The sequence below is a fragment of the Schistocerca gregaria genome, chromosome 3 (assembly GCF_023897955.1).
Source record: "Schistocerca gregaria isolate iqSchGreg1 chromosome 3, iqSchGreg1.2, whole genome shotgun sequence".
NCBI classification, from domain to species: Eukaryota; Metazoa; Arthropoda; class Insecta; order Orthoptera; family Acrididae; genus Schistocerca; species Schistocerca gregaria.
In genome coordinates, this window is record NC_064922.1 from 513,801,739 (window position 1) to 513,822,528 (window position 20,790).

The 20,790-nt window shown below is 45.3% G+C and overlaps 1 protein-coding gene and 1 non-coding gene across 2 annotated transcripts in view; both read left to right on the forward strand.

The window, feature by feature from the left end:
- LOC126354033 (tRNA dimethylallyltransferase) overlaps positions 1-20,790 on the forward strand; it is a 1,733,584-nt gene that overhangs the window by 329,483 nt on the left and 1,383,311 nt on the right. The gene's annotated exons all lie outside the window — the stretch shown is intronic.
- Trnas-uga (transfer RNA serine (anticodon UGA)) lies at positions 9,674-9,747 on the forward strand. Its single transcript has one exon. It is a non-coding gene; the product is annotated as a tRNA-Ser (tRNA).

A 20,790-nucleotide genomic window follows, 5' to 3' on the forward strand; every position in this document is an offset into this window, starting at 1 on the left:
GTGTTACAGGAGACTATTGAAGATCATTTGGATCGATCGAGTAAAGATTTACCATCTTCGGGGACGCACCAACGAATGAAAAAAATCTAATAAATAACGAAATGAGTGGAAGAGAGAATATGTGGGGAATTACAGGGAATTATAATTTGATGGAGGAAAGTTGATGGCTTTACCTGTAAGTATTCATTTCGCGTCGTACCTTGACTGTCGCTCTCATTGAAGCTGATCTAGCGTGTAATCAATCGTGGTAGTTTTATCATAACGATAACCCTCTCCGTAGGATCTGGTTAGGACACGGGAAAGGACAAATATTTCCTCTTCTGGCGCCAAACGAGTTAGCGTTCTCGTTAGCCCGGGGCCGACGTTTTTAACGCGTTTCACAGCACTTTACTGTACACTCCTCCACCAGGTGCCAAACTGCCAAAAATTCCTCGTTGGTCTGCTGTTAACTGCGTACCGCAACGTGTAGCAAATATAGCACAACCCAGTCTTTTCACGCGTTTTTACGCCTGTACCTGTCAGCAGTAATAAGGTAATAGTCGGACACATTTAGCACTCTGTTATTAATACATTTTTGTCAACAGGTACCATGTATGAAGATCTAGGGCCAGCATGCACGCAGATTTCCGGAATGCTTTTGATACAATGCCACTCTGCAGACTGTTAACGAAGATCGGAACATACAGAATAGATTCTTTAACTTGTGAGTTGCTCGAAGTCGTTTTAAGAAAGAAACCAGTACGTTCTCCTGAACGGCGCGTGTTCGTCGGAGACAAAAGTATCGCCAGGAATGTCCCAGGGAAGTATTGATAAGACGTCTGTTTGATATCTTCGAGGGCTGTTCAATAAAGAATGATCATAATTTTTTATGGTCATAATTTCTCGCGCCAATTTTAATTTTATGATATTCTGTTACCTTAATGTGCAACAAACACGCTGTGGTAGTTTCATTGTTGGGACTCCTGGTTCCTGCCTGTGAGAGCAGGTAAGATCAGACGTGCTCAGTAGCGCCTGCCGCTGCAGTGGAGGTAACACGCGAGGAACGATATGCGGCTTTCAAATTCCGCTTTCGTCTCAACAAGTCTTCAGCTGAGGCCTATACAATGTTACAGCAGGCCTATGGAGAGTCTGTTATTCCCTACAGCACAGCTCTAAGGTGGTTTAAAATGTTTGAAGAGGGGAGGCAGTCAGTTTCAAAGGAGGTGGACCCGATGCTCCAGTTACTGTTCTTACGGTAGAAAAAAGTCAACACTGCTGCTGTCATTGTGAGAGAGCATCGACGAGTTACATTAACACTTTGCCCTCCGCACGTCTCGTACAAATTTATTCGCTTGGCGCCGGCAGCGCTAATTCGCAATACTTGACTTGTCTCCGGCCGCTTGTCACCTTTCCGGTTGATGACAAGCTTCCAACACATTGACTTTTGTGCGCTTCAATTTTTCCGGAACTCCTCTGTTTTGCCGTATAGTTCCACAAACTCGAATTCTCTTTTCAAGTAACTTCTCTGCAAGTTCTACACCGTTATATTAATTATCCATGTTGAGGTGATGCCACTTTCCATAAGAAGATGTCAGTAGTTCCATCACTGTTTTTGCTAAAAGTTGTCCAGCGCCGGAATATATGTTGAATGTATCCAGTACTCGAATCACACAGCATCCGACTGCGTATGCCATATTTCGTAATCTTCGACGGATTGTGAACTTTAAAATTTAACTGTCCACGCCACGGTATCTTTCCTTCATCAATTGAGATGCTTTGACTTAGGTTAAACGTTTCTTTAAAGTTTTTGGAAAAATAATCAGTTACGAATAGCACTTTGAAAAACCGGTCGGCATTATCTGGTTTATTGTTGTTGTCGGAAATGATGATATTTGTCTGAATCGGTTGCGAGACATCGTTTTGCGAAATATCGGTGTGTCTATCAACGGATTCGTTGACCAGTAATCATCGGCCCTTGCTTTTTTTTTTACGATTCCCATCAGGATAGCAAGCCCAAATCATTTTCTAAGTTCGGGTCCCGTAACTCGACAAACTTGGCTTTTTTTAATGCAGTTCCCTCCTATTGCAATTTTAAATGTAATACTTGTTGGTTTCGTTGCTAATATATTCAAATAGATCGTTCCCAATATATAGTTCTACGATATTCACGACCCTCTGTGTATCCTTGAGAAATATATGTGGATTCGGAGATCCTTCAAATTTATTATTGGTCCTCAGTAAATCATAGTCTGTCTTCTTCTTCTGATTCATCCGAATCAGTTGCCAACCGTAGCGTTCGCCGAATTCTTCTTGGACGTATTTCACTTTTTTTTCGATGATTCTGCTTCACTTTCATTTTTTTATATCCATTGTCTTCTTCCCAATCGGCCAAGTCGTCCAGAACGTCAGACAAACACCCGCGCATTCATCGTAAATAATCGTATCGTCTCTTTCGTCTGCCATGATGAAGATGCACAAGTACTTACATGAAGAAGAAAAATCTTGTTGACGTGTGTAACTTATTGGTACCTAAACAAAACACCAACAGAATGGAAAAGATACTTAAGTGCTCTCACCGGCCACTGAGCGATACTATGCTGACGCCACCACTGTAGTGTCACCGGCCTGCAAAGTGTTAAGATCACTTTCTGAAATACTGAACATTTCATTTGGTGCCACCCACACGTTGGTGACAGAAAAATTACACAAGACAAGTGTTTGTGCGCCATGGGTTCCAAGATTGTTGATTTCCGAACGAAAGGACATTCGCTTGCAGGTCTGCATGCAAATGTTTCAAATGGCTCTGAGCACTATGGGACTTAACATCTGTGGTCATCAGTCCCCTAGAACTTAGAACTACTTAAACCTAACTAACCTTAGGACATCACACACATCCATGCCCGAAGCAGGATTCGAACCTGCGACTGTAGCTGTCGCGCTGTTCCGGACTGAGCGCCTAGAACCTCTCGGCCACTCGTGCCCGCTCCAGGCAAATGCCAGGATGGTTCCTTTCAAAGGGCACGGCCGACTTCCTTCCCTAATCCGATGAGACCGATGACCACCGCGGCCGGCTGGTCTGCATGCAGTTAAAGTTGATGTTAGAAGAAGATGTAGAGTTTCGTTCAAATGTAATCACTGTTGATGAAACGTGGCTACATCATTTTGATTCTGAGAGCAAACAGCAAAGCTCAGTGTGTAAATCTCCTTCATCATCAATCTCCAAAAAAGCAAAAGTGGTTGCTTCCGCTGGAAAAGTTATGGTCATCTCATTATTTGATATTCATGGAATTGTTTATCACCATGTTATACCTGCACACACATCAGTAACTGGACAATACTATAGGGGTGTCGTGAAAACATTGCAGGTCCTTATCAGGTGCAAAAGAACACATTTTCGTGAAGCACGCTGGATGCTGCACCTCAATAATGGTTCAAATGGCTCTGAGCACTATGGGACTTAGCTGCTGTGGTCATCAGTTCCCTAGAACTTAAAATTGCGCTTCCATACTGTAGCGCCCAGAACCGTTCGGTCACCCTGGCCGGCGCACCTCAATAATGCGCGGCCGCATATTGCCAATGTTGTTGCAGAATATCTTGCAGAAATCAACGTGAACTGCATTCCTCACCCTTCCTATAGTCCGGGTTTATCAGCATGTAACTTTTTTCTATTCAACTGTTCAATGTGCCGCCTAAGAAGCCCTCGCAGTTGGCCAGCGGCCACCAACAAAACACGGAGTGACATGGCGAAGTGTTAAGGAGACTGGGCTCATTAATAAAGGAAAACGGACCCTTAGATGAGTCCGTTATCACTGTGAGTGTTTTGTGAATACAACTATCTGGATCACTTAATGCCTTTAGCCAATACAACTTTATTTATGAAGACATTATCAGATCTGTAATTAAGATTAAGGAAATGTAAGAACGAGGGACTTTTATTCAAGCAAAGAAAGACGAAAAATTAAGAAGTTAAAAAATTCGCTCACCAAACATTAGAACTTGTAAAATAATGTTCAGTGTCAGTATCAACAAAAGCGATGCCTAAGCAGCCGGCCGATGTGGCCCAGCGGTTCTAGGTGCTTCAGTCCGGAACTGCGCTGTTCCTACGGTCGCAGGTTCGAATGCTGCCTCGGGGGTGGATGTGTGTGATGTCCTTAGGTTAGTTAGGTTTAAGTAGTTCTAAGTTCTAGGGGACTGATGACCTCAGAAGTCAAGTCCCATAGTGCTCAGAGCCAATTTTTTGATGCCTAAGCTGGGTACCAACTATAGAGTTCAAAGATGTGTTATCCGAGAGATGGCGCCATTGTGGGCGACATTGCCCCCCAATTTTCTCCCCCTCTGGTCGTACTTACAGAATGACAGACACTCTTTAAATTTAAACATTCAAAGGCGAATTATAAAACACGATTTAAATGAGTACAGTTGCACATTCATAAAATTAACTTTTTTCTAAAGACGGCTGTTATAACTACGCATGTTCAAATGTGTGTGAAATCTTATGGGACTTAACTGCTAATGTCATCAGTCCCTACGCTTACACACTACTTATCCTAAATTATCCTGAGGACAAACACACACACACACACACACATACACACACACACACACACACACACACACACACACACACACCCATGCCCGAGGGAGGACTCGTACCTCCGCCGGGATCAGCCGCACAGTCCATGACTGCAGCGCCTCATACCGCTCGGCTAATCCCGCGCGGCTAACTACGCATGTCCGGCGCATAAAATTGTTTAATAACGTGATAAAATGTATAGATGTGTGAAAGAGATTGCAAAGAATTAAGGAATCTGGTTATTAAATTATTTTGGAAAGCTGCTCCATCTTGCGGAGGAACCAGTAACTTCCTCCCCGTGGCATGTCGGTTGCTGCGGAGCATGCGGGATGTCTGCCGGCGCAGCAGACTCGCGTCGAACACGCCACAGTGAGCACACGTCATTCCAGCAATGCAAGTAAGAGAAACTTAACACTGATTTCGCTCTGTTCGTTCGAAATTGTGGGTAAAAATTTCGAGATCCTCCATTATTTTAAGGAATACCGTTTTGGGGCTCTGTGCAACAGCTATGGGCTACCGCTCCCATAGTACGAGTGCTTTCTAAATAATGTCATAAAATTCCTCCCAGTTGGTCCTATATAACATTTTTCACAATCGTTGCGGTTCATTTTACACACCCCTGAGTCACCGTGTTTGTCGCGTTTTTTCCCTGTTATGTTCAAATGGCTCTGAGGTCTATGGGACTCAACTTTTGAGGTCATCAGTCCCCTAGAACTTAGAACTACTTAAACCTAGCTAACCTAAGGACATCACACACATCCATGCCCGAGGCAGGATTCGAACCTGCGACCGTAGCGGTCGCGCGGTTCCAGACTGTAGCGCCTAGAACCTCTCGGCCACTCGTGCCCGCTCCAGGCAAATGCCAGGATGGTTCCTTTCAAAGGGCACGGCCGACTTCCTTCCCTAATCCGATGAGACCGATGACCTCACTGTCTGGTCTCCTTCCCCAAAATAACCAACCAACCAACCAACCAACCAACCAACCAACCAACCACTCCTGCCTGCTCCCTGTTATGTATCCTATTTCCCAAGCTACCTATGGTTTCGAAGTCTACTCTGGCGTTAGATTTCTGGAAGCTGTGGGCAGTGATATCGTAATGTGTACCACTAACTGTTAACGCCCATATTTTTAATTATTCTGAAGCATCCTTGCCGCTCGGGATTAGCCGAGCGGTCGCAGGCGCTGCAGTCATGGACTTTGCGGCGGGTCCCGGCGGAGGTTCGAGTCCTCCCTCGCGCATGAGTGTGTGTTTGTCCTTAGGATAATTTAGGTTAAGTAGTGTGTAAGCTCAGGGACTGATGACCTTAGCAGTTAAGTTCCATCAGATTTCAAACACGTATTGAATCATCCTTGGCCGAGTATTTAATTCTTGTGTGCATCTCAAAATTGATCTCACTATTCCTGTCTTCATGTGCACTGCCTATCTTCATAATTTCTTAAAGCTGTTTCTTAATCCCGTCTTCATGCAAACGTAATTTCAAGTTTCTGTGTATGATATACATGAAGAAGGCGTACTTACGACTTCGTGGATGATTTGGTGTTTATGATCACGTCGATGTTGGTTAGTTTTCTTCCACAAATGACATTCTTTACTGGCCGAAACAAGTGGAAGTCCGATGGGGCTATGACAGGGCTGTAGTGTGGGTGGGGTAACACTCTCCAATCCTGTTTTGCGATGTGTTCAGCAGTCTTCACACTTGTTGGGGCCGAGCGTTGTCATGTTGCAGCAAAACATCTCCTGGGTTGCTATGGTGCTGAAGTCGCCGGATCCGCGTCTTGAGTTTTGTTAATGTGTTGATATATGCTTCTAAATTAATGATGTCGCCTTTTGGCATAATTTCAATGAGAATAACACCTTTAAAGTCCCAGAACGCGGTGATCATGACCTTACCGGCGGAAGTAGTTGCTCTGAATTTTTTCTTCTGTGGGGAGTGACAACGGCACCCTTCCATCGACTGTCATTTTGTTCGGGCTGAAAGTGGTGAACCCAGGTTTCATCAAATGTCTCAATCCGGGACAAGGAGGCCTTCCCCTCAGCCTCAAAACGGTGCAACAAGTCAAGACAAATGTTTTTTGTGTACAATTTGTGATCCACCGTTAGACACCGCAGGACCCATCTTGCACCATCCGAGAGTGCGGATACCTGCATCCACACTTGCTTTGACAGATGCAGCGCCGACTGCCGAGTCGTAACGCGTCTGTCCTCGGAAATGACATCATCAGCTCGCTGCAACTTGTCAGGTGTGACAGCCGTGGATGGTCTCCTCGACCGCTGCAAATCGTGGAGCTCCTTCGAGCCGCCTTCTGATGGCCTCACCCTCCGTGTCCAGCGACTAACTGTACGTCTGTCGACAGGAATGCTCCATAGACTTTGCACAAGTGTTCGTGAATATTCCCCACAGTTTCTTTATCTGCAGTGAGAAATTCAATGATGGCAATTGCTTGTAACATATATCACCTACAGACGCCATTTTGAAAGTGTCCTGCAGCTACGCTGTCGAAAGTGACGGAACCTTGCCGCACTCACTCGGGGGACTTCAAATAATACGTACGTAGCGTTTCGCGTTCGTAGCATTGTTTTCGGCTGAGACAAGAAATGCGGTGCATTGCTTTCTGTGCAACTCTCGTACAATAACCGATTTTTTGTTGTGTGTCCTGGTTCGCTTAAAAGAATCTGTTGTCTATAACGTGTATAAAAATTACTGCTGTTGTTTCGTCCACTGTAATATATGTTCGTTAAACGTAGAGGAACTGAACTTGGTCACTAAAAGGTTTCCAAATTCCAAGCACTAGACAGCTGATTTCATTTCTCTTGGTGATCAGGAGGAAGATGCTCAAATGGTTGAGGCCAGTAGGAATCGTTTATCCTTGTCTTTCTCACAATTTTGTTCCGGCGTTTAATAAGTCGCTTGCAAGGTGCTTCTGATTTTCATACTCTCTTCCTGGATCTCAGTCTCGGGAGCCGTGGTGCCAAATCATGTAATGGATAGTTGTGTGACTAGGTTTGTTCTTTCCACACTCGCAGCAACGTCACGACGAATCTTAGGGGTAGCAGTACCTACCAGTTGATATAATTTGGCAAGCGATGAAGGCCGCAGATATAAAAAAAAATGGTTCAAATGGCTCTGAGCACTATGGGACTTACCTTCTGAAGTCATCAGTCGCCTAGAACTTAGAACTACTTAAACCTAACTAACCTAAGGACATCACACACATCCATGCCCGTGGCAGGATTCGAACCTGCGACCATAGCGGTCGAGCGGTTCTAGACTGAAGCGCCTAGAACCGCTCGGCCACTCCGGCCGGCTGCGTGGGTCCACCTCTGGTCCTTATGCAGGGAGTTATTCGGATTGGCATTGAATGATCAAGTTGTTTGGTGTCCTCCTGAGGCATGCTGTAAAACCGACCCGTTAGACTGTCAGATTTACAAGCAGGTTGGAGGGGCCTGCACAAAATGCTCCAAACGTCTTCAGTTAAGGAGAGATCCGGCGATCGTCCTACCCAAAATAGGTTTTGCAGGCACAAGGACAAGCAGTAGAAACCCTCACCATGTGCGGACGGGTATTATCTTTCTCAAATGTAAGCCTAGGATGGCTTGCCATGATGTGCAACAAAACGCGGCCTAGAACAGCGTCGATGTAAGGAAGCCACGTCTGACTATGAAAGGGGTCCCGCTATGAAAAGACATCGCACCCCAGACCACCAGGCCTGGTTGTCGGGCCCTATGGCGACAGTTACGTTGGTATCCGACCGCTGTCCGGGGACCATCCAGACACGTATTTCTGGTCATTAGGGCTCAATTCAAGCGGGGCTCATTACCGCAGACAATTCTACTCCAGTCAATGAGACTCGAGGCCGAATGTACTCGACAGCACTCACTGCAAACGGGCTTTTTGGTGTACCAAGGTCAACGGTAGTCGGCGCAAGGGGCGTCGCGAGTTCAACCCCTTTGCGCGAGCCGCATACTAATGGTCTTTGTGGCCCTGAAGCGCCAGTGGCACGTCGGATCGATTATAACGATGAATCCGGGGCTATGAATGCCTCCGACGGTTGGTCGGTCCTCTATGTCGACCGCTTCCTTCTTGACGTCGTGTTCGGCCATGGTCCACCCATTCCCCAATACCGTCGAATAGAGGCATGGCTCCTATTCAGATGTCGAGCGATTCGCCGAATATTCCAATCGGCTTCTTTGAACACAAGTACACATCCTCTCTCAAATGTTGACATTTGCGTATGTTGTTCATGCGCCTGTCTGCGAGGCATAGTTATTGTCTGAGTATCCGGAATGAAATTCGCAAAGACTGTATTCCTGGTATCGACACGTCCCCTGTTTACTCTCCTCGCCAGCTACTCGGTGAAATTGCGGTGCAACGTCAAACATCCTTCCATCGACCGTGAAAGTTTAAAATTTTGCATTTTCCGTCGACACGTGTGTGAATATCAAAATTGTGACCAATTTCCATAACTCGTTTGTGGTGCTTCGTGTCTTAGAGTGTATGCGGTGTATGGTGTAGACTTTCCATAAGAATCTGAGTTTGCAGTGTATCTGCCTGTGATTAGTATGGAAAATACCCACCTGCGACTCAGCGTGGTTTGCGGTATCAAGTGTCCAGTCTGTACCAAAGTGATTTCCAGAATAAGATTTTCACTCTGCAGCGGAGTGTGCGCTGATATGAAACTTCCTGGCAGATTAAAACTGTGTGCCCGACCGAGACTCGATCTCGGGACCTTTGCCTTTCGCGGGCAAGTGCTCTACCATCTGAGCTACCGAAGCACGACTCACGCCCGGTACTCACAGCTTTACTTCTGCCAGTATCCGTCTCCTACCTTCCAAACTTTACAGAAGCTCTCCTGCGAACCTTGCAGAGGTCCCGAGTTCGAGTCTCGGTCGGGCACACAGTTTTAATCTGCCAGGAAGTTTCATATCAGCGCACACTCCGCTGCAGAGTGAAAATCTCATCCTGGGAACATCCCCCAGGCTGTGGTAAGCCATGTCTCCGCAATATCCTTTCTTTCAGGAGTGCTAGTTCTGCAAGGTTCGCAGGAGAGCTTCTGTAAAGTTTGGAAGGTAGGAGACGGATACTGGCAGAAGTAAAGCTGTGAGTACCGGGCGTGAGTCGTGCTCGGTAGCTCAGTTGGTAGAGCACTTGCCCGTGAAAGGCAAAGGTCCCGAGTTCGAGTCTCGGTCGGGCACACAGTTTTAATCTGCCAGGAAGTTTCATACCAAAGTGATTGTCTTCGTCTTACTCAGAACGTCGCCGGAGGCTGTGGAAGAAGGAAAATCAACATTTAACGTCCTGTCGACGACTGTGTCATTATAGACAGATTACAAGAGCGAATTGGGGAAGGATGAGTTGAAAATCAGTCATTTCCTTTTTATAGGAGCCATCCCCGCATCTGAGGCAAGTGGTGCAAGTAAACCTCACAGGGATAGGACTCTTCGGGCCTGCAGAATTCGACTCGTCTCTTTGCCACTGCGCCAACTCGCTCGATGAAAGGTATGGAGCGGAATACCTATCGATTAATGTGAAAACTTAATATCAGGATTTCACCTGATCCATGTCCGACGTACGATCGATGACTACCGCGTGTGTTTGCTGAGATGAATTTTGTGCCCTGTTAAATAAAACAGTTCTCGTCGTGCTATCTATACAATTCTCTTGGGAACTTTGTAAATGTGGCAGCTTCCCATTGTGTATCAGACTTTATGAAACGCCGCCAGTACATGGGTAGCAGACTTCTTCGCCGGTCACCTCTATCATGGAGAACAAACGCCACAAATCTCCCTTAGTGAAGCAATATCAGAGCCCCTGAAGGGCTCTGCCTTCCAAAGCCGTTAGCTCGTGTAGTAGTCAACTGGGCCACTCTTATTTATCGCCACTAATGCTCTGTGTTAGCGGTTTTCCAGTTGCTTGTCGACCCATCGAATTTCCCTCTTCTCCCATTCCGGGCTCAGATCTGGAAAATGGCGGAGTGAAGGAATGGTAACTGGGTAGAGAACCAGAAGTTAAGAAAAAGAAACCAGTTAATTGACCACACCGTTCATATACAAGGCTACAAAAAGTATGGCGGTAACCCTAGGAGATTAGAGAAAGGGCAGTGATGATGCTGCCTAATGAGTTGAATACATCATCATCGGTTCCCAATGACACGGTTCACATTAGACGTGTTTCTGGTAGTGCGCGTCCATTATTGTGAGAAACCGTTTGCATGGAGGAGTATTTGTATTCACATATCTATGATAACTTTAATCACAGCTGTCATCAACACAAAAACTGGTATTAACAGCGCAGTTCTTAACTATTGGAATTGCCTTCCTCCGACCTTTGACTCGATTTACTGTGCCAGTTACAGAGAAACCTACAACCTATCGTGGACCTCGAACTGCATCTTGGTTCGGCGAACAAAAGTGCAGTTCGCCATTTTTCGCATTAACAAGCATTGACAGTGGCGAAAGAACATGTAAGGTCCCTTCTGATGAAACAAATATTCGTGTGATGTATTAGCAGTTTTGTGAAAACGCAAATGTCTTCCTGTGTCTGCCACGACACTAGCCTATCGCCTCGCGGTTTGCTAAAAGCGAGCGTTTGTTCGCCTCGGAGGCAAACAGAACAGGTCGTGCTATCTTGTGTGCATTGCCTTGCCCTGAGGAGGTCCACTGTCTGCTCTTTAAACGTACTACTTATCTCCAACCGGGAGGTGTCGCGGTTCCGAGAAATCGAACGTAGCCGTCCAAGCTGATATTGTAAGTGAAAGATGTCTGACGGCGCCAGTAAGTTTTCGATACAGACCTCGTATCGGCGGGGAAAAAACTCACTAAACGTGACCTTGTAATACTGCCTCATTGTATTACCACTTTATCTTTGTGTCATTAGCGGGTATCTTGCGTCACATCTGATTTGCTTCAGGTCGAAGATCACACTTCCAAGAGCTGATACAGTGCAAAGGTGAGACACGGAAGTGGCTCGCTCTCAGATCCACAGCCAATTGAGAGAATTATCCTTGTCACTTTCGTGTGTTACCGGACAGGAAGGGTGTTCCATATGCTTCAAAACGAAAGATAATTTCTACTATGCAACATTTGTCTTGGAGACACTTTTCCTGTTGTTCTTCTTGTGGTCTTCAGGCAGAAGGCTGGTCATGTGCACCTGTCCACGTTAGTCTATCCTGAGCATGCCTCTTCATCTCTGCATAAACATAGCAGTCTACATCCATTTCAACCTGACGGCAGTACTCACGTCCTGGTCTCAATTTATAGTTCTATTTACTTTTATTTACATAAACAGTGTACACCCAACAGCACGGCAGCTGTTCAGAGTGACGACCAGCATCGCACGACCCATGAACTTTTGCCCTCCAATATTCCTTTTGTGTGTTGTTTAATTAGACGGAAAGCTAGTGTCATACTACCTAGTGGGTTATCTGTTAGAACTGCAACTGGTACCTTCCCTGCTAATATTAGGGCGTACACCATTTCCGAACGTCTTGATACGATTATGGTAAAGAGCTTACGAGTGTCTGGATACTTAGTCATTAAAGTGCTAAAAGCCTGTTTCTGCCATGGAATACTTAACTCTTTAAGTCTCAACAATAAGATGAAGCATATAATTTTAAATATTTCAAATCATTAAACGTTATCGTCATCGTAAACAATGAATATAAGAAGAAACTGGCAAAAACTAAACAGTCAGTTGTTTTACGCAGGTGCTTTCACTTTGGAACCCCAGAGCCATACAATCGTCAACCATCCATCATTTCATGTGATACATTTGAAAGCAATTTCGCATATATCCTAAACAGCATGCCACAACTCGAAACTCTCATGGATTCATACTGCCTAAAACTAGTTATAGCCCTAAGTACAAAGCAAAAATTGATCTAGGATTTAATGAATTTGTTCAAAAGTTTCCTTTCGAAACCACTCATGAAAGCAGAGCACAAACTCAAATCCACGTTACTTTAGATATGAAGGGCTTATTTCGCTAGTGGTATAAGTCCACTTTTGTTCATATTGAGATATAAGAGTCCTGAAGTTAAATGAGCGCTGAAAAATCTGCAGTTGAGATACCAGAAATATTCGAGCATATGGCTTCTTGCTAGAGATGAACCTTTCTTTCTGTTAACCAACAGAAAAAAATCACTTCCTCAGTATAATCAATAGAAAAAGAAATCACTTCACAGTCTACTACTGTCACGAAGCAGAATTTCCGTGCCGACTATTGCTTTGAACCCTGTGATTACTACGGTGCACTATATTCGTAGAAGACAAAGACTTCTAATGGTACAGGGTCTTGTAATAGCATCGATGGTCTCATGCGAAGGGCACTGGTAGTTCAAAATAAAATTAATAAAATGGTGATTTGAGGCGGAAACCTCTGGTACTCGTGGGGTTGATCGGGTCATTCAACCGAAGCCTTCTAGATACCATCCACTGGTATTGATTCAACAGCTTCCGCGGAAAGTACCCTGCTGGAATGCGGCTCGGAGGAGAGACTAACCAACGTGTCATCGGCTGACCTCCCTGGTTCCTCGAAACATTTGCTGAAGTATGGTCGAACATTACCTGAACATGTGTAAATATTTCATAGAATAAATTACACATATAATGTTTTTAGCCGCAACACGCATAATATTACGATCTCAGGAATTGTGGCAACCTGTGATATGCCATTGGTTACACGTCTCGGTCACTTCTTGTTCGCATTGACGGCACTTCGAGCAGTGGACGTTACATTTCAGATGTGTTACTACCCGTGGCTCTACCCTTCATCGATCCCTGCGAATCCCTACATTTCAGCAGTATAATGCACGACCGCATGTTGAAGGTCCTGTACGGGCCTTTCTGGATACAGAAAATGTTCGGGTGCTGCCCTTGCCAGCACATACTCCAGATCTCTCACCAATTGAAAACGTCTGGTCAATGGTGGCCGAGCAACTGGCTCGTCACAATACGTCAGTCACTACTCTTCATGAACTGTGGCATCGTGTTGAAGGTGCATGGGCAGCTGTACCTGTACACGCCATCCAAGCTCTGTTTGACTCAATGCCCAGGCGTATCAAGGCCGTTATTACGGCCAGAAGTGGTTGTTCTGGGTACTGACTTCTCAGGATCTATGTACCAAAGTTGCGGGAAAACGTAATCTCATGTCAGTTCTAGTATAATATGTTTGGCTAATGAATACCCGTTTATCATCTGCATTTCTTCTTGGTGTAGCAATTTTAATGGCCAGTAGTATATATATATATATATATATATATATATATATATATATATATATATATATATATATATATATATATAAAAAGATGAAGAATATAATTTTAAATTTATCACAACATTAAACATTATTGTCAACATAAGCAATGAATATAAGAAGAAACTGGCATACGTGTTCGAGCTTCATATATTTAATAAATCTGAATGGCTGATTATCAGAGACCGTCGAAAATAAATAAAAGTTAAACAGGGACTTAGTACCTGGAATTTAGTGACAGAGCTATTTGATTTTGACAGCACTGAAGCAGATTCCATAGCAGGCACCAAATTTCCCACCAGATTGCAAAAGCCAATGGTGGAATTCTCGTTCAGCTGGACGGCTGTCAGCCCTAACCTTGCAGGAGGTGTAATCGTAGCCGGAAATCTGACGGCACGGGTTGAAGGACAAGACAGGGTCGTCATACCAGGGGCTGGAGGAAGGGAAACGGTGTCGTCGTCGCAGGGGGCTACGGGAAGGCGTCGCTGCGCATGCAGCGTTGTTCCTTCCGCCCGGCTGCAACGAGATTTTCGGAGACAAGGAGGTGAACGTCCGGAGTGCAGCGCCGAAACTTTGTCGCTTCTGGGCCGCTGAGTGCATTGTCGCATCGGAAGGGCGGCGGCAAGCGCCGGCGGTATCGCATTTCCGACCTGTCCCCGGTCCCACGGGTCGCGGCTTCGACACCGCGGCGGGCAGCCGCGGAAAGCTGAGCTTCAGCGATCCGCGCCTCGCGTGGGAGCGGACTCGGTCTCACCTCGCGGGCTGGTGTTCGTTTCTGGGCGAGCCACTATAGCGCCACCACCGACTAAACTCGCCCACCAAGCATCGCGCTGTTGTGGGGTTCTTAAAGCGGGCCTGACTTGCAGACTGAAACGGTAACAAGCATGAATATGTGTCCTGCAATTTACGTTATAGCCTACAGGGCATCCACAAGTGATATACACTCAAGTTCAGAAAAACTCGAACACCTTGAACGGCTAGAGATAGGACATTCATATTCACAGAACATGTACAGGGTGTTTCAAAAATGACCGGTATATTTGAAACGGCAATACAAACTAAACGAGCAGCGATAGAAATACACCGTTTGTTGCAATATGCTTGGGACAACAGTACATTTTCAGGCAGACAAACTTTCGAGATTACAGTAGTTACAATTGTCAACAACAGATGGCGCTGCGGTCTGGGAAACTCTATAGTACGATATTTTCCACATATCCACCATGCGTAGCAATAATATGGCGTAGTCTCTGAATGAAATTACCCGAAACCTTTGACAACGTGTCTGGCGGAATGGCTTCACATGCAGATGAGATGTACTGCTTCAGCTGTTCAATTGTTTCTGGATTCTGGCGGTACACCTGGTCTTTCAAGTGTCCCCACAGAAAGAAGTCACAGGGATTCATGTCTGGCGAATAGGAACGCCAATCCACGCCGCCTCCTGTATGTTTCGGATAGCCCAAAGCAATCACACGATCATCGAAATATTCATTCAGGAAATTAAAGACGTCGGCCGTGCGATGTGGCCGGGCACCATCTTGCATAAACCACGAGGTGTTCGCAGTGTCGTCTAAGGCAGTTTGTACCGCCACAAATTCACGAAGAAAGTCCAGATAGCGTGATGCAGTAATCGTTTCGGATCTGAAAAATGGGCCAATGATTCCTTTGGAAGAGATGGCGGCCCAGACCAGTACTTTTTGAGGATGCAGGGACGATGGGACTGCAACATGGGGCTTTTCGGTTCCCCATATGCGCCAGTTCTGTTTATTGACGAAGCCGTCCAGGTAAAAATAAGCTACGTCAGTAAACCAAATGCTGCCCACATGCATATCGCCTTCATCAATCCTGTGCACTATATCGTTAGCGAATGTCTCTCGTGCAGCTGTGGTAGCTGGGCTGAGGGGTTGCCGCGTTTGAATTTTGTATGGACAGAGGTGTAAACTCTGGCGCATGAGACGATACGTGGACGTTGGCATCATTTGGACCGCAGCTGCAACACGGCGAACGGAAACCCGAGGCCGCTGTTGGACCACCAGTTGCACTAGCTGCGCGTTTACCTCTGTGGTTGCCGTACGCGGTCGCCCTACCTTTCCAGCACGCTCATCCGTCACGTTCCCAGTCCGTTGAAATTTTTCAAACAGATCCTTTATTGTATCGCTTTTCAGTCCTTTGGTTACATTAAACCTCCGTTGAAAACTTCGTCTTGTTGCAACAACACTGTGTTCTAGGCGGTGGAATTCCAACACCAGAAAAATCCTCTGTTCTAAGGAATAAACCATGTTGTCCACAGCACACTTACACGTTGTGAACAGCACACGCTTACAACAGAAAGACGACGTACAGAATGGCGCACCCACAGACTGCGTTGTCTTCTATATCTTTCACATCACTTGCAGCGCCATCTGTTGTTGAAAATTGTAACTACTGTGATTAAGAAAGTTTGTCCGCCTGAAAATGTACTGTTGTCCCAAGCATATTGCAACAAACGGTGTATTTCTATCGCTGCTCCTTTAGTTTTTATTGCCGTTTCAAATATACCGGTCATTTTTGGAACACCCTGTATATTAGTATGTTCTGCAGACGTGATTGGCGTTTGACCCATGTCGGTCTGCGGGTTCTAGGTCAACATCAATATCGCGGGCAACACCACCTACCAGTAAAAACCAGACATACGGTGCCATCTCAAGACCTTATGGTGTCACAGTTGGTGCCTGTCCAGCACACTGTGAGCAGCGTGACCTATGTGAATGACATCCTGCGACCCGTAGCTATGCCCTTTCTGCAAAACACCCTGGACGCCATTTTTCAGCATGATAATGCACGACCATGTGTTGCTGCATGAACACGTGCCTTTTTGGTGTCACAGGATTTCTGCCTTTTGTCCTGTCCCTGTCGCCCGACCTGTCGCCATTCGAAAATGTGTGGAATGTGGTGAAACAACGGGTGCAGCGCTGCGATCCAATGCCAACCACCACAGATGAACTTTGGAAACAGCTGAATACAGCGTGGATGGCTATTCCACAGGACGCCATTCGCCCCTTTCACGCCTCGATACCATCATATATGGAACAAGTTGAAAATGGCAGACCCTGTGCCTACTAGGCAACAGCGCACACGCTGAACCGAGGTGGCCGAAATGGTAATCATTTCTGCAGAACCTAGCAATGTATATGTCCTGTGAATATGAAGATCATACCTCTAGTCGTTCAAAATGCTCTGTTTTGTGTGAATATGAGAGTACTTACCATTCATGTGCCTGCCCCCCCCCCCCCCATTCTCTCTCTCTCTCTCTCTCTCTCTCTCTCTCTCTCTCTCTCTCTCTCTGGCTCTCCGGTGTTACATGGTTAGTAGTAAATATGGACTGAGCATAGAATGAAGTCTTTTCCTGATTACAGAAAGTTGTTTCTATGGAATTATGTTACATGCAGCTATGCGGTTTTTTGGAAACGGTCGCTTAACTGAAGATTTTTAAGGAGACATTTCCACATGTGTTCTGTTCGTTGCCCGTAGAACGTCCAGGCGATACTCAGTTTCTCTCTTTCTCGTTGCCATATCTTCCGTCGCTACCTCTACAGCATGTTGTATAAATGCCGTAAAATCTTGCACATTAGGAGCTGATGAAGTGAATACTTTATCCTTAACGTAACCCCACGAAAAAGTCATGTGCGGCAGGTCCAGGCGGAGGTTCGAGTCCTCCCTCGAGCATGGGTGTGTGTGTTTGTCCTTAGAATAATTTAAGTAGTGTGTAAGCTTAGGGACTGATGACCTTAGCAGTTAAGTCCCATAAGATTTCACACACATTTGAATTTCTTTTTTATGTCGGCATATGTCTGGCGAGCTGTATGGCTACGATGTTGGAGTGTCTCCACCGATACACCTGTCCGGAAAGATTTCATCCAAGAACAGGCGAACAGATAACCCCTAGTGTGGCGGTGCACCATGTTGTTGAAACACTACTCATGGTTGAAATTCCTATAGCTGATGCTCAGACACCACATGTATAACTACAGCCACAAAAACTTCATGTATTAAGCTACTGTATGCAAAATTGCCGCATAGACATGTGGAAGCATATCTATAAAAAAACTTATAGTTACGTTATTTGCAATAAATCACATAGTTGATGAAAGAGAAGTAAGGGAATTTGGGTTGGGCGGGAAGCGTCCTCAGACAGACTAAGTAGTTAAGGTGACCTCTCGCGATAAGCGAGAAATCCGGGTTCGATTCCCGGTCCGGCAAAAGTTTTTACTTGTCGCCGTCGGATGTATTTCAACGTTCGAATGGAGGTGATATCGAAATTTCTGTTTCATCATGTATATACGACTGCAGGATCATGAATAGTGTCTGTCCTTTCGGACCTCTCCGAAATAAGATATGATACATATAAATTATGGGCCTTGACGGCAAATAATGGAACGTTCAGTGCGGATGCATTCCTCGTTCGACCTTTTGCGGGAATTAGGTGGGGCTGTTAGCAGTGAGGATAATGGACAGGGAGCGCGCAACATATTGAAATTTGGGTTGCATGGGAAGTGTGCTCGGATAGTCGGATGATTAAGATGACCGTTCGTGATAAGTGGGAAATCTAGGCTCCAGTCTACATCTATATGGCTACTCTCCAAATCACACTTACGTACCTGTCAGAGGGTTCATCGGACCACCACCTTCACAATAATTCTCTGTTATTCCACTATGGAACAGCGCGTGGAAAAAAATGAACATCTATATCTTTCGGTGCGAGCTGTGATTTCCCTTATTTTCTTATGATCATCGTTTCTCCGTATGTAGGTTGGCGGCAACAAAATATTTTCGCACTCGGAGGAGAAAGTTGGTGATTGAAATTTTGTGAGAATATCTCGCGCAACGAGAAACACCTTTGTTTTAGTGATGTCTACCCCAAATCTTGTATCATGTCCGTGACACTCTATTCCTACTTCTCGATAATACAAAGCGTGCTGCCCTTCTTTGAACTTCCTCCATGTACTCCGTTAATCCTATCTGGTAAGGATCCGACACCGCGCAGCAGTACTCCAAACGAGGACGGACAAGTGTAGTGTAGGCAGCCTCTCCAGTAGATCTGTTGCATCTTCTAAGTGTTCTGCAAATAAAACGCAGTCTTTGGTTCGTCTTCCCCACAACATTTTGTATGTGTTCTTTCCAATTTAAGTTGTTTGTAATTGTAATTCCTTGTTCCAAGCCGTCACAAATTGTCACTTGCCGTCACTTGATGTTTTTCGTTGTTCGAATAGCATGTCGGAAAGAATCGAGACCATACATATAAAAACCACATAGTTGTATCTAACACAACTCTTTAGAAATGCATTTTTGAAATCAGAGTACATGATCACGCTGTATTTTAGATTAGATGGCAGTGGTAGTACGTACTGTTCGCCTTCGTAGGTGAGTGGTCAGCGCTGCCGAGTACCATGCGGAGGAAACGGGTTCGATTCCCGATGCTGCCAGGGATTTTTCTTGGGGTAATGATTGGAACGGGGTTCACTCAGCCTCGTGGTTCCACTTGAGGAGCTACGTGACCGATTAGCAACGGTGCCAGATCTTCAAGCTAGACGGCGGCCTGCACGGTGGCGTGCTGACCACGTGCCTTTCCACAGGCGTTGATATACATCAACGGGGACAGTTGAAAATGTGTGTGCCGGCCGGGACTCGAACCGGGATCTCCTGCTTACATGGCAGATGCTCTATCCATCTGAGCCACCGAGGGCACAGATGATAGTGCGACTGCAGGGATTTATCCCTTGCACGCTCCCCCTTAGACCCACATTCCCATCGTAATGTCCACACACTACATTCGTAGTGCCCCTGCCTATTACACTCATGACTCGCGGCACACAATCTTATTGAGTCCCGTAAGAGTTCGGGCAATGGGCGTGCATCCAGCACAGAAGGAGGAGGTCAATGTCCGGTTAACCTTAACTAAATGAAGGTGGTATTTGTTCTTTCGGACATGGCGTTCCGTCTGTAGCGATGGACTCACCAGGATCTGTCGACGCAGTTTACCTTTTCGACAGTATAGACTAATTCGAATAAAATATTCCATACAGAGGTACATTGCCTTTTCGCGAGATGAAAATCCATTTGCTATGGTTTATCAATGCATTATTATTTTTGTTTCGAAGTTGTGCTTGACTTCACTTCATTGCGTCTGTGATTTGTTGGTCAACTCTGACTATATCGTTCGTGCATACTTACGTGTTTATGAACTCCGAGAGTGCCAATGTGGTATTTGTGTGCGATGTTTGTTACAAAAACGTTCCTACTGCTGCTCGCAGACAATGCAATAGATGGTTTCCTAGCCGCAAAGCACCAGATTCAACAGCGTTTACTCGTGGTTTCACTAAACTGCGTGAGACCGTGCAATGTTCACCACTCATATTTCATCTTGCACATCAGAGAAATGTTCAGAGTCACCATAATATTCTGTCTTCATTTCATCTTCATTTTGGGGTTACTTTGACCTGGACTAAAGTAACACCATATTTTGAAGAAAAAAGTCAGGTATTTACAGGAGCGTTGAATGTATTACCTGAACTGAATTTCATATATATGATAATATCTCTCCTTATTACCTAATACTGACAGAATGTAAACTCAGGCTCACCGTATTTCTAGCTTAACTGATGTGAACCCCCTAAGCGAAAGTTGTTGGAGTGTAATAGCCGTTAAAATATAATCTGCAAGTTTGATCACTTTGAGTATGTAACATTTTAAAATGGAGCTGATCAGGATTTAGTACCGTGCTGCCAACACAATATTACTTCATGGAACATAGAGCTTTCTAGTTTATTCTTCGCACACTGTAATTTCATACTGCCCTGTTTACTCCGTATTAATGAAGTAATTTTAGCGAGAAAAAATTCAAAGCTTTTTTCCGAGCAGTGTGCCAGAGTTACCTGCAAAGGTTCGAAGTAACCCCATCATATGGTACTTCATTAAGATATCAGCGAGCTGCTTCGTCTGAACGA